The sequence below is a fragment of the Urocampus carinirostris genome, chromosome 5 (genome assembly GCF_059441175.1).
Source record: "Urocampus carinirostris isolate Australia breed hairy pipefish chromosome 5, RoL_Ucar_1.0, whole genome shotgun sequence".
Taxonomy (NCBI): Eukaryota; Metazoa; Chordata; class Actinopteri; order Syngnathiformes; family Syngnathidae; genus Urocampus; species Urocampus carinirostris.
Window position 1 is genome coordinate 31,728,897 of NC_142353.1, and position 12,470 is coordinate 31,741,366.

Genomic DNA, 12,470 nt, shown 5'->3' on the forward strand with positions numbered 1-12,470 from the left:
TCTTGGTGTGTGTGGACACATTTTGGGATTTTCGTTTTCAAGGTCAGGATAGTCAAGGAAGAACATTGTGTTTCTGTACTGGATCTGAAAGAAGCGTTGACACAATCGATCCATTGTTGCGGTTTGTTGTCATTAGAGCAACACATGGAATCCAGAATACAAAATGCCAGCAGCTGTCTTTTAAGTGTCAACTAAAAAAAACAATGGGCATAAAACTGACCCAATTTCATCAGAAGAAGTACTGTAATCCTTACCAACTTCGACCTTGAAAAATATTCTGCTATCCAATTACCGTCAGGGGCAAATTTCATTGGGTCTGGGGGCTTTTTTTGGGGTCGTTTTTGTCCTCTAAGAAGTGAACTGCACCCGTACGGCTGTGATCCATTATCCCCCATCGCATATTTCTGTAAATGTGACCCTCAGAGCTTAGCGTAAATTCCGGACTAAAGAGCGCACCTGATTATAAGCCGCACCCATCACATTTTAAGGAGAAAAACGATTTTGTCTATACACAAGCCGCACCTGTATATAAGCCGCATGAACCCACACCAAACAAACACGAGATTAATCCAAGCCAAACTTCAAGTCCCGCGATTGAAACTAAATGTCCTTCATTGAAGCACACAGTCCAAAAATCACAGCCGCCAAAATGAACGCAAAATGATATAGGTACTTAAAATTTGTTGCAGACCTGCAGATTCTGGGTGCCCGTTGATAGTAATCCAAGGAAAAAAAGTGTATATTTCCATAGCTAAGGGTGGGAAAAATATATATCCATTATTGTCCACCGTGTCCACAAAAACTCACCTTTACCGGTCCCCACTTTCCCATCAGCGTTGGCGTTTGCTCAGCCCCTCTCTTTTAGTTTGCTCGTGCAGAAAAAGTGTCTCAAATAAATACATTACATTACATTACAAAAATATACAGTTGCAAATACATATTACACATATTTACAAAGAAAGACGGTACATCGAGAGAGTTTTCAAAGCTTTAATAATAATAATATAACTTTCATCCTAAACCGTGCCTTTGGGAGGTAGCCTCACGATACTAAAAAGACGCTCGCATACCTGCTAATCAGTCTGTTAAGGAAATAAAAGCCGTAATCCGGAGAATGAGGGCAGACCACCCGCTTCTTCCTTGGTATAGACATCTAAGTCGTCTTTCTCAATGTTGTTCCACGCTCCGTTACTTCAATACATTCCAGTAATATGCCCGTTTGCCTTTGACATAGTGGCTGTATCATTGGCGCACATATTTAGAAAAATTGCATAAATTGGCCGCATCTCTGAATAAGCCGCGGGGTTGAAAATTTGGGAAAAAAGTAGCGACTTATAGTCCGGAATTTACGGTACTTTTATCGGGTTTAGATGCTCTTTTTTTGCCGTTACCATATGTCTATTTAAAATGAACTGCACTGGTGGAACCCATTATCTCCAATCCCATATTGCGGTGAGCGGGGACCGGCAAAACGCACTTTTATCGGGCTATTTCCACTATTTTTTTTCTATTACGGACGCTGAAGTGGGTCATTGTGGCCTACCTAAAATGAATTGTGCTTTTTTTGGACCCGATATAATATCCCCAGTTGATTTTTGCTGGAAGAGAGGCAAGAGAGCAAATTTGTGTCATGCATGGCAGCTCTTTTTTTTCCAGTTTTTATCTTCCTAAAGTGAACAACAGCCATGTGCTCACGATCCATTATCCCTGATGTGAGTGCAGAGACTGGCAGAGCAGACTTTTGTCCGGCCTGGCAGTTGTTTTTTCTGTCATTAGAGTATGGCTGAGTCCCATTCTTCGCACTTTCACTCGCTATGTGCCCTAGTCACTCGGTTTGCGCGTTCACGTGAAAATGGGGTGTGTCCCGATACTCTCAAGACCGAGGCAGAAGTGCCCTCAAACCATGTCGTAGCCACTTCAAGACCGAGGGGGCTCTCGACCTCACTTGGCGGCGAAGTGACTACCCAGAAGGCTTTGCGAATTCTCAATATCAACAAACATGCCCGGAAAGGAACCGCACAAATGTAAGTAGTTTTCCACAACCACGCATGTATTTGCAACAAAATGTATTGAGATATCTTAGTTAGACGTAAATGCAATAGAAAATCGTATTTTCGCGTTAAAACACGAACATTGCAAAATCGCTACTTTACGAAGTGCACTAATCTACCAAGGGAGCTGGCAAAAAAAAATCTTCACGCTACAAACTTTAAAGTAGGATAACTGGGCAGAAAATCACGGTTCAGCCCATCCCTGTTTTTATCTTAAACGAGTCGTCCTTTTACATCTACTGTACATGGCCAGTCGCTAAAGGAGCATAGTCAGAATACCGTTCTGGACATAAGCGCTTGTTTACTGCACACAATTTCGGGTGTCGTGTTTTATTTACAATATGATTCTTTCATGTGAGATCAGAATGCATTAGTTTTCATCATGCATTATGAGTAATGTCTCCGAATTTCACGTGGAAATACAGTTGAAACAAACTACTATCACATAGTCCACTGCCTTCTCTGTAAACACATATTAAGTAAACTAATTACCTTCTCAAAATGTTGTCCAAATGTGGAGACAATTCTAAAGCATATGTGATGCTGGCCAATAGAAGGCTCATACAGCCATAAGAATAACATGTCAATTTTGTGTATCTATTCACTATCAAATAATTATCCAGAACACATCCTATAATTTCCTGTCTCACATCAACTTGCTGAGCATCCTATACTCAGTTGTTTTTGTACAATACATCAGCATTAAGTAATTCTTGTTTTTTCCACCCAACCTAAAGGCCACTGTAGAACGTCCCGTGGAAGAGCTGGTCACCATCACAGCTACCACGCCATCCACACCACCGGGCACGTCGTTGGCACCTTCTAATCCGGCGCCAAACCCCAAATCACCCAGAAAAAAAAGGAAGCACGATACACTCCTTGACTTTTTGAAAGCGGAGTCTGCCGGAGTGAGGAAAAGGCTCGAAGAAACTGTGGCCAAAACTGAGCGGTTCCCGTCCTTTTTGGGAAGCTCGTGGACAAATTTCCAGAACAGTGACATCTCTGCAATGTTTCCCTTTGTTTTATAAAAGGATAATATTGTTTTTTTTATTAAGAACTCAATGAAGTTCCAGTTTGTGTTTTCCAGCTTCATGGAAGTATTGGTATATTTTTGTTAAAATTTGTGACACATTATTTACTATTATGTATTTTGGCCCAATGTGAGTTTGTTTTTCTGAAAGTAAACTATTATTTAAGCTGGAGTGATTTGTAGTTGTTTTCTGTCCAACAGTCACATAGTTCACACACAGTATCTCACATCATTATGAAATAAACCACCAAGGTGTTACTCAAAATGAAGATGTTTATTGAATAGTAATGCAGAAAAGCACATAATGCAAATGTGGGTCTGACTTAAAGAGCCTAAATATGGCTTTTGGGCAATTTATTCCATATTAACTGTGGACAATTCTTTGTACGGTGGACCTGGGAACCCTGAAGACCCGTGACACCACACGGTAGGACAGAGCGTGGGCCAGCCAGTACACGTAGATCAGGACCTCCAGCCACGGCCCTGTTCCCTCTTTAGCAGCTCATGCAGGGCCCACATAACCTTCTTGCTCAACCTTAAGTCCTGAATGAGTTCTGACTCCACATCCAACCATAAGCACAGGATGGGAACATTCCTGTCCAACCTGTCCACGCTTATGGGACAGCCACTCTGGAACACAATAGATAACAATTTAGACATAAAAGTGGGCATAGAAAAGAAAAAGACCGCTTTAACTGTGATGTAAGCATCATGAAAAAATGTTGAAATGACCTTTTTTATATCCAATGACAACTCTTTTGAATTAAATTCCTTATGAACTAAGGTTTTTGGGTCGTACAGGGAAGTTTGGTGACGATATTATGTCAGCTTAAGGGTCAGGTGGACTGTTCTTGTGTTTGTTTACTTTTCGTCATGTCACACATTCAAAACCCCTACTATATGTCATAAAATGGCATTAAGATACTAATAAGTAGATTGCCATTTATGTCTACACAAACATAGGGTATTATGTGAACGTGCATTGTATGTTAACTCTTACTGTATTTGACCGAACGGGTCATTTTTTTTAATGAGTGTACGTACCTTGTAAAGATGAATCAGCACTACATAGCGCCAAAGCTGTCTTCAGTATAGCACATTTCTCCTCCGTTGATTGGAGACACGGAAAAGATGATGAGCTTTCAGGCAATCGGTAATAACACAGCTGTAGCGGGCATTTTTAACGTTGCACGAACTCTCCAACTGACACACTACGTTGAGACTCGAGTTGTTTACATGTGACGTAGGCCTATACGTCACTAAGGTCTACAGCCAATTAATATTACCGCCATCTCCTGGACAGGGGTGGAACCTTGCAAGTCTTGTCCAAACCTTTTCCACTTTGCACTCCACTCGATGAGGGCACTCCTCTATCGAGGGACCTCACTGGAGGGTTCTCAGGGCCGAGTGAGAGAAATGGGATTGGGCCAATTTCCACATTAAATGAAGTGCACTTGTGCTGCGGTAATCCATTATCCCCTATCCCATGTGGCTACAAGCGGGAGGGACTTTGGTTGGGGGGCGTCCTGTTTTGGCCTGCCTAAACTGAAATCCACAATTGTGGTTATGACCCATTATCCCCAGTGGATTATTGCTGTGAAGAGTGTCCGTCAGAGTGCAATGTTTTCAGTTCCCGATGCTAAAGCGTGCCATTGTGGCCCGTCCAAATTGACCTGCACCGTTTTGGCCGCAATCCATTGTCCCCAGTTGATGATGTGTCGTTTTTGCACCCGTGCAGTCACGATCCTTCATTCCCAGTTGACTATTGCTGTGAGCTGAAGCCAAAAGAGCGCATTTTAAAAATGGGGACTGGGCTACTACGCAGATTCTCGCATATTACAGGGTTTCTGGTCTCCATTAACAAGGGGTCTGTTGGTGTTTCTGGGAGCTGCTTCAGGACATATCAGGCCTGTTTGTGATATTGGGTGGGAGCCTTCACTTGTGTCCAGTGTTGGGACCTCAGTGAGGCTGTTACAGTCCGATCCCTTTAAAGAGCAAAGAAAGAAGTCTTTGTCCTCATCCTATTAAATGGTTTAAAGACCGTGTCTGGAGATCAACAGCACACTTTGAGGCTCTTTCATCCGTTTTTCGCGCAGGATTGATAGTTTTCACGAGGCAGCAGAAATTTCCACAGCGAGATTAATGAGAAATAATCTAGGTTAGAAACGGCAATTTACACCCATGTAGACATGTTTAAGTTATAGACTATATATTTTGCTCCCAACTGCTTTTTTTCTGATTTTTCAAACTGAAAGTTAAATTTTGATTAAGATGGACATTTTACTGAATTTTTTTGTCTCAAAATTGCATGTCGCTCTTTGTATTATGTATAAAATGGTCGATAACTAATGAGATTTCACTTTTTTCAGGCCACATGGATAACTTATTTGATATATTGTTTTTCCTACTTAATATTTGTTGTTTTTCTCCTTAATAAATATAATTGTCAAAATAAGAAAATAAAGCCTATCTTAAGTTTTGTTTGTAAATATTATTTCAACTAGTAATGTATCTATTAATAATTTTCTTATTTTACAGAAAAAAAATCAAGAACAATATGGTAAAATACGAAAAATAACAAGAATTATTTGCACATATTCTCATCTCATCTCATCTCATTAGCTGCACCGCTTATCTTCAGTAGGGTCGCGGGGGTGCTGGAGCCCATCCCAGCAATCATCGGGCAGTGGGCAGGGGACACCCTGAACTGGTTGCCAGCCAATCGCAGGGCACACAGGGACAGACAACTCGCTCGCTCATTCACACCTAGGGACATTTGATCCGGCCAATCCACCTGAAATGCATGTCTTTGGAATGTGGGAGGAAACCAGAGTGCCCGGAGGAAACCCAGCACGGGGAGAACATTCAAACTCCGCACAGTAAGTCCAGTAGCTGGATTTGAACCCACACAGGAGGTTCCCAAGACCTTAGAACTGTGCCGCACACGCGCTAACCACTGCGCCGCCGTGCTTCCGTTGCACATATTCTACTTATTTAAAATCATATTTAAAATATTAAGTATATCTTTCTCTTTTTTTACTACACCTTCAATCTGTTTTTGGGTATATTTTTATTTGAATGTTCAGAAGTACCCAATAAATCAATACTATAATAATACTACTAATAATAATATTATAAATATCATTTTCTTATTTTGTTTTCCTATTTTTTTCCGATTTGAATACGTTTCTATCTTACAAGTTACAGACACATCAAAATAGGAAAAAGAAAAATATATATTTTAAAGGTATGCTTTAGTTATTTAAAGTCATACTTACATACTATTTTCTCCTTATTTTACAATATATTTAATCTTATTTTAGAAATTATACTTGTAATAATATAATACTTAATATCTTTGATTGTTTTGTTATTTTACTATATTTCAATTTTTTGGGTATCTGAGAAAATAAGAAAATAAATCAATATAAGCTTTCTTATTTTATAACTTTTTTTGTAGTTTTCCTTATTTTGATACTTTTTTGTATTTGTTGTAAAAATAATAAAAATAATAAAACTTTTACAGCTGATTTTATTACAAATACTAGATATGGTATAATAAACTAAGAATTATATATTTCGATATTAAATATGGTTAAAAAGACATAAAATATGTACAAACAATATTTTATTCACTTTCAGTTACTTTTCTTACATTTACTATTATTTCTGTGATGTCTTTGTTTTCCAATTTTAACTTATATCTAATTGTGTTTAGAGTAAGCAGAATTGTCATAAATAACATTTATAATAATTCTATGAAATAACAAGGATTTCATTTTTCTTTTAAACTGTACTATATTTTCATCTTATTTTAGTATATATTATTTCCTCATTGTATTTTTTTGACTTGTTTATTTCAGCTAGATTTTCGGATTATTTTGCTGTTCCAAGTGAAAGAATAATGATTGCTTACCCATACTTTGGGCTATAACATGAAGCAGTTTGCGTCAAATTAGCAACACTGGGCTATAAAAATAATAGCGTCTGAATTTTCCAAACATTTTCATCTTCGGCTTGGAAGCACAGTCGAGGTGTTAGTGGGTCTGTTGTGCACTAATAGCCCATAAAAACGACAAAAGAATGTTTGGCACACGTTGTAAAATACTTTGGACTTGCAGGTGTCTTAAATCAGCAGGTGTGTGTTGGCTTACAGTCCTTGTAAATGTATTGGCCCCCAAGAAACTTTTGACATATTGTCAAACTTCAGGCTTCAAACTTATTGATAAAACCTTAAAATACTTTCCAAGAAGCAACAATATGTGAGACACCATCGTGATAAAAACCAAATTAATTCAAAATTATTGATTGAGCTAATGGATAAAAAATGGAAAAGTATGCTATCCAAAAATTATGGGCCGATTTTAGTTCGTACAAACTTGTTTCGCTGCGATCACAGCCACAAGTCTTTTTGGGTATGTCTCCATAATTTTTGCACATTTAAAATTTGCCCATTCTTCCTTACAAAACAGCTCAGGTTTCTTAAGGTTTGACAAAAAAATTTTGTGCACAGCAAAATGTTCTTTAGGATTGAGGTCTGGACTTTGCATTGCTAGTTTTCAACCTTACCATTGTAGATTTTGCTTTATGTTTATGGTCGTTGTCCTGTTGGAAGGTGAACCTGTGCCCCATTCTCAGGTCTCTTGCAGACTGTGACAGATTTTCTGCCAAAAATACCCTTTATGTTGCTTCATCCATATTCCCATCAAATTTATCGTTCTTCCAAGTCCCTCTTGAAGAAAAGCAACCCAAAACCATGATGTTTCCACCACCATGTGTGACAGAGGGGTTAGTGTTTGTGTCTGGCACCAAATGTAACGCTTTGTATTCAGCCGAAATGTTCAATTTTGGTCTCGTCTGACCTAAGCACCTTGTTCCTTATGTTTTTTGTGTCTCCCATAAGGTTTTTTGCAACACCAAATGGGCCTTTTAATTGTAATCTTTCAGAAAGGGATTTCATTTTGCTACTCTTCCGTAAAGGACAGATTTATGCATTTGTCCAATTTGCAGATTGTCCCACCTTAGTAGTGTATGCCTGCAGGTCATGCAATCTGATAAGGTACCTCTTGGTTGCTTCTCTGATTAGTTTTCTTCCCGTTTTGTCCGGTGGGAAAGCCATTATTACTTGCACAGTCCTGCGGAAGATGTGTAGATATTGCAAAATCTTCTTGGATCTTATCCCTGCTTTAAACATTTCCACAACTTTATCCCAGACACTATTGGTGTGTTCTTTAGTCTTAATAATACTGTCAAAATGCTTCAAAAATGCTGTCTGTTCAGGTTTATTTAACCTGAGTCTCAATGACACATGGGTGCACTCTGTTTGTCTTCATTAGTCATTTGAGTTTACATTGGATCATTCAGAAGTCATCAGGGAACTTGTGGAGTCTGCTGGCTTAGCTGAGAGAAAACTATTCGCCCCCTGCCAATATTTTTGTAACACCTACTTTTCTTTTATTTTGTTGTAAGTTGACTATAAAATGTTGAAATAATTTGGTTCCACTTCACAATTGTGTCTCACATGTTGTTAATGCTTCGAAAATATTTTCAGTTTTTTAGCTTTAAGATTTAACAATATGGCAAAGAGTTCTTGGGAAGGTGGGTGGGGGGGGACAAACTTTTCGCTAGGCACTGTACCTATAAGCTTCTGCACAATTTGCAATTTGAATTTGCTCTTTTCAGCGCTCCTTATCAGCCCATGACGACTTTCATATGTTTTAATCCAGAGCATAAAAACGGGGAATTTTCTTAAAAAAAAAAAGGAAATGTGGAAGAGCTTCTGTTAAGTGTCTCCATATGTCCAACCCCTGCAAGAAGGAAGTAAGGTCCGGGCTTTTCTTTTTTTCTTTTTGAGAAAATAGGCAGGAGTTTCTTTGGATACTTTGACTTCTCCCCCACCAGTGAAGTCAGATAAAAAACAGAGATGTGGAACGGATCACCCAGGTGGAATTGGATCCTTTTTCTTTTTTTTTACTTCCAGCGTGGAAAGTTTCAAAAAGAAAAATAGAAAAAAAACGGGTAGAAGATACGGTGGCTTCCGGTTGGAGGGCGTTTTGAATAGATTTTATTGCCTGCTCAGCATTTCTCCAGGAGTAGGATCCTTTGGCGGAGCTTTATTTTTCCGGGGCGGCCCCCCCCTTTGTAGTTTGCGTAGATTTATGACCCCCGGTGAACTGTATTTTCACGTCTGTTCACCTGGTTTGGTCTTTTTACAGTATTCACTTGCCATTTTATGGTTCTAATTTTCCGTTTACTTTTCCAAAAGATAAATTCTTGGGATGATTATGGATTATATCGTCACTGTACAGGAGGAACTGCTTTCTGTGTCCTAAGTGTTGCATTGGCTCCCTGTTAGCTTAAGATGTGATTTAAAGGTTCTCTTGGTAATATACAAAATCATGCATGGACTTGCTCCCTCATATCTTTTAGTTTTAATTTCCCCCTATGATCCGGTCTGGAGCCTTCGCTCTGAAAATGCTGGTCTACCAGTGATCCCAAGGGCCAAGAAGAGATCTGCAAGTTCGAGAGCGTTCTCCATTTGGGCCCCGGTGCTGTGGAATGCTCTTCCCCCTGAGATCCGATCTGCAACCTCAGTCGAAATGTTTAAATCTAAGCTTAAAACACACTTCTATTCTACAGCATATGAATGACCTATATTTTATGTAGACAATATCTGTGTATCTGTGTATCATTTGCCCTCATGTAGGTTTTAGATCAGGTGATGGTGTAATGATAGACTGTGGTTTTCAATAATCTGTGGTCTGTGCAGTCCTTTGAGACTCTTTGTGATTAAGGGCTTTACAAATAAACATGACTTGACTTGACATGCCCTATCCAAAAGCATGGATTTACAGCAGTGACATTTTCGCCGGGAGAGCATGAAATAAAATGGGAATGTCAGGGAGGAATTAACCTATATATGGAGATATAACATTGAAATATAAGAAATAGTTATATTTAGTTTGTGTAAATGTTTTTTTTTAATTGAAATACAAAATTCTTGGATTGTCTTTTTCAATATTGACAGATTTTTACCTTATGTAATGATTATTATTATTATTGCAAAGAGTATTAGTTTTACTGTGCTGAGCACATACCCATCTAACTACCTACCACCTACCAATGCAATAATCTGCATTGTTGAACAATTATTTCGTTTTGTTTTGATTCATATCAAACATTTTTCTGATTATTTACTATCTATTAAATGTTTTTGCAATATTCTGGTTAATATTTTGGTCCAAAACTCAAGCATTATGTAAAATTATATGTAACATGAAGTGTTTTTTCCGTTTTCTACGAAAAGACCAAATGTTAAAAATTTTACATACCTACTCGTCCATCTCTCTATTTATTTGTCTGTCTGTCTGTCTACAGTGTCTGTCCAGCTAGCTAGCTAACCATTCATCTCTCTATTAATCCATCTTGCTCTTTAACTTTCTGTTTATTTATCGAGATAGCTAGCCATAGAGCTCTCTATTTTGCCACGTAGCTATTCATTTATCCATCTATCTATTTAATTCTATATCTAAGTCTCAGTAACTTTGTCTATCTAGCTATCTATCTAGCTCAGTGCTTCTTGATTATTTTCAGTCAAGACTCCGCTAGGAAGAATAAATCTTCTCGTCACGTGAGTGCCTGTTACACTTTGCGCCTGTACTCAGTGCTTAATGCACTGTGTGGAGGCTAAATGTAGACAAAACACTCTCCCTGTGAGAAGGCCACTGCCCCTTATTGTAGTGGAGGTGTAATTTCACTTTATTCTAGGAAAATTAAAAAAAAAAGTTCCCTGAAGTCAAACCTGCCCGCCCGTGCCCCCCTTGACAGAGGATTGCGCCCCCCACGGGTGCCTGCCCCATTATTTAAAAACCACTGATCTAGCTAGTTAGCTCTTTATCTAGATATCTTTATATACAGTATCTCTATCTCTCTCTCTCTAGGTCTCTATCTAGCCATTGAGCAATCTATCTCTCTATTTAGTTAGCTCTCTATCTTTTTATCAAACTATCGAACTCTCTACCGCTCTGTATAGCTATCTAGCTCTCTATTTAGCTATCTAAGTCTGATTTCCTCTCTTTCTTGCTATCTCCTTGTCCAGCTCATTATATTTTTCTATCTGTCTGTCTATCTATCTATCTATCTCTCTATCTATCCATCTATCTATCTATCTCTATATCTCTATGTCTTTATATCTCCATATCTATCTCTATATCTCTATAATACATATATTTTTTTCTTTATCCATACAGTATATTAATCTACTGTAGAAATCTATATCTATCTTTCAATACCTATCTATATATAGTTTGTCCTTCGCACACATTTTTTTAATACGGGTGGTTATGGAACTCCAAAAATTGAGGGGATACTCTGTTGCTTCATGTTTTTGCCTAGTCAGCATTTCTCCAACAGTAGGATACTTTTACGGAGCTTTATTTTTCCAAACAGCCCCTCTTTGTAGTTTGCGTGGATTTATGACCCCTATCAACGTTGAACTGTATTCTCACGTCTGCTCACCTGGTCCGGCTGGATTTTGTTCAAGAATAAAATGAAAAAAGTTGGAGCGCATTCGCTTTTATAAATTAGAAGCAAGGCGTTTTGAAATGAATTTGTGGCAGGAGGCCACCGGAAGATGTGATGGATGAGTGGCCTTCACATCCCGAGACCCCATTTAACAGCGGAAAAATGGGGGGAAAGGAAAACAATGGGGCGCTAGAGACATGCGGTGGACACATGAGGGCTCGCAGAGCACCCAAACCCAAACACGGGGAACCCCGGGGGGCCCTGCCCCGGACCCCAGGCTGCAAAGAGAAGAATTTTTATGCACATGTGTTAGCAGTCTATAGTGGAAGGCTTTTAGGGCCATTCGGGGATACTGGTTAAACTCTGATTTTATTTCAACATTTTCTAGGATGGAAACCATTACAGGGATATTATTCAGGTTTTCGATGTTATTCTTATGTTGTTTTAAGCACATAATGCAAATTTGGAGGGGTGGTCATTTTATTTTTATTATTTCTTTCAACTTGACTGGTTCATGCAAAATTCTGCGTTGTTGTATAACTAAAGAAAAATGTCAAACAGTATTTTACATGTATATAATATTAATATATATATTTATTTTTCCTAAGGGAAGGTTTTAAAGAAAAATACCAAATTTTATATGGTTTTAAAAAAGTATATATCAGATGAGCATTTTTTAAAGTATTTTTATTCATTGATTAATATTCGGCATTGTACAATACAAGTGAAAAAAAAGGTCAACCACTAATTGTAAAATAATTTTGTCACGGTCGCCTTGGTGACCAGTCTGCCCCGCCCTCTGGGCAACAGCTGAAGCAGTTTCCACTAATTGTGTGTCTGATTTAAGGCTGCATTGTGGGCTCTGC

General features: G+C 38.5%; 1 protein-coding gene and 2 long non-coding RNA genes across 3 annotated transcripts in view; 2 read left to right on the forward strand and 1 right to left on the reverse strand.

Annotated features, from left to right (window-relative positions):
- Positions 1–12,470, forward strand: part of LOC148366049 (uncharacterized) — a 153,000-nt gene that overhangs the window by 23,374 nt on the left and 117,156 nt on the right. The window lies entirely within an intron of this gene.
- LOC148366050 (uncharacterized) lies at positions 1,783–3,253 on the forward strand. The gene is made up of 2 exons (XR_015850533.1): positions 1,783–2,024; positions 2,789–3,253. It is a non-coding gene; the product is annotated as an uncharacterized LOC148366050 (long non-coding RNA).
- On the reverse strand, positions 3,337–4,468 carry LOC148366051 (uncharacterized). Its single transcript, XR_015850531.1, has 2 exons — positions 4,126–4,468; positions 3,337–3,711 (listed from the first exon to the last, which is right to left on the reverse strand). It is a non-coding gene; the product is annotated as an uncharacterized LOC148366051 (long non-coding RNA).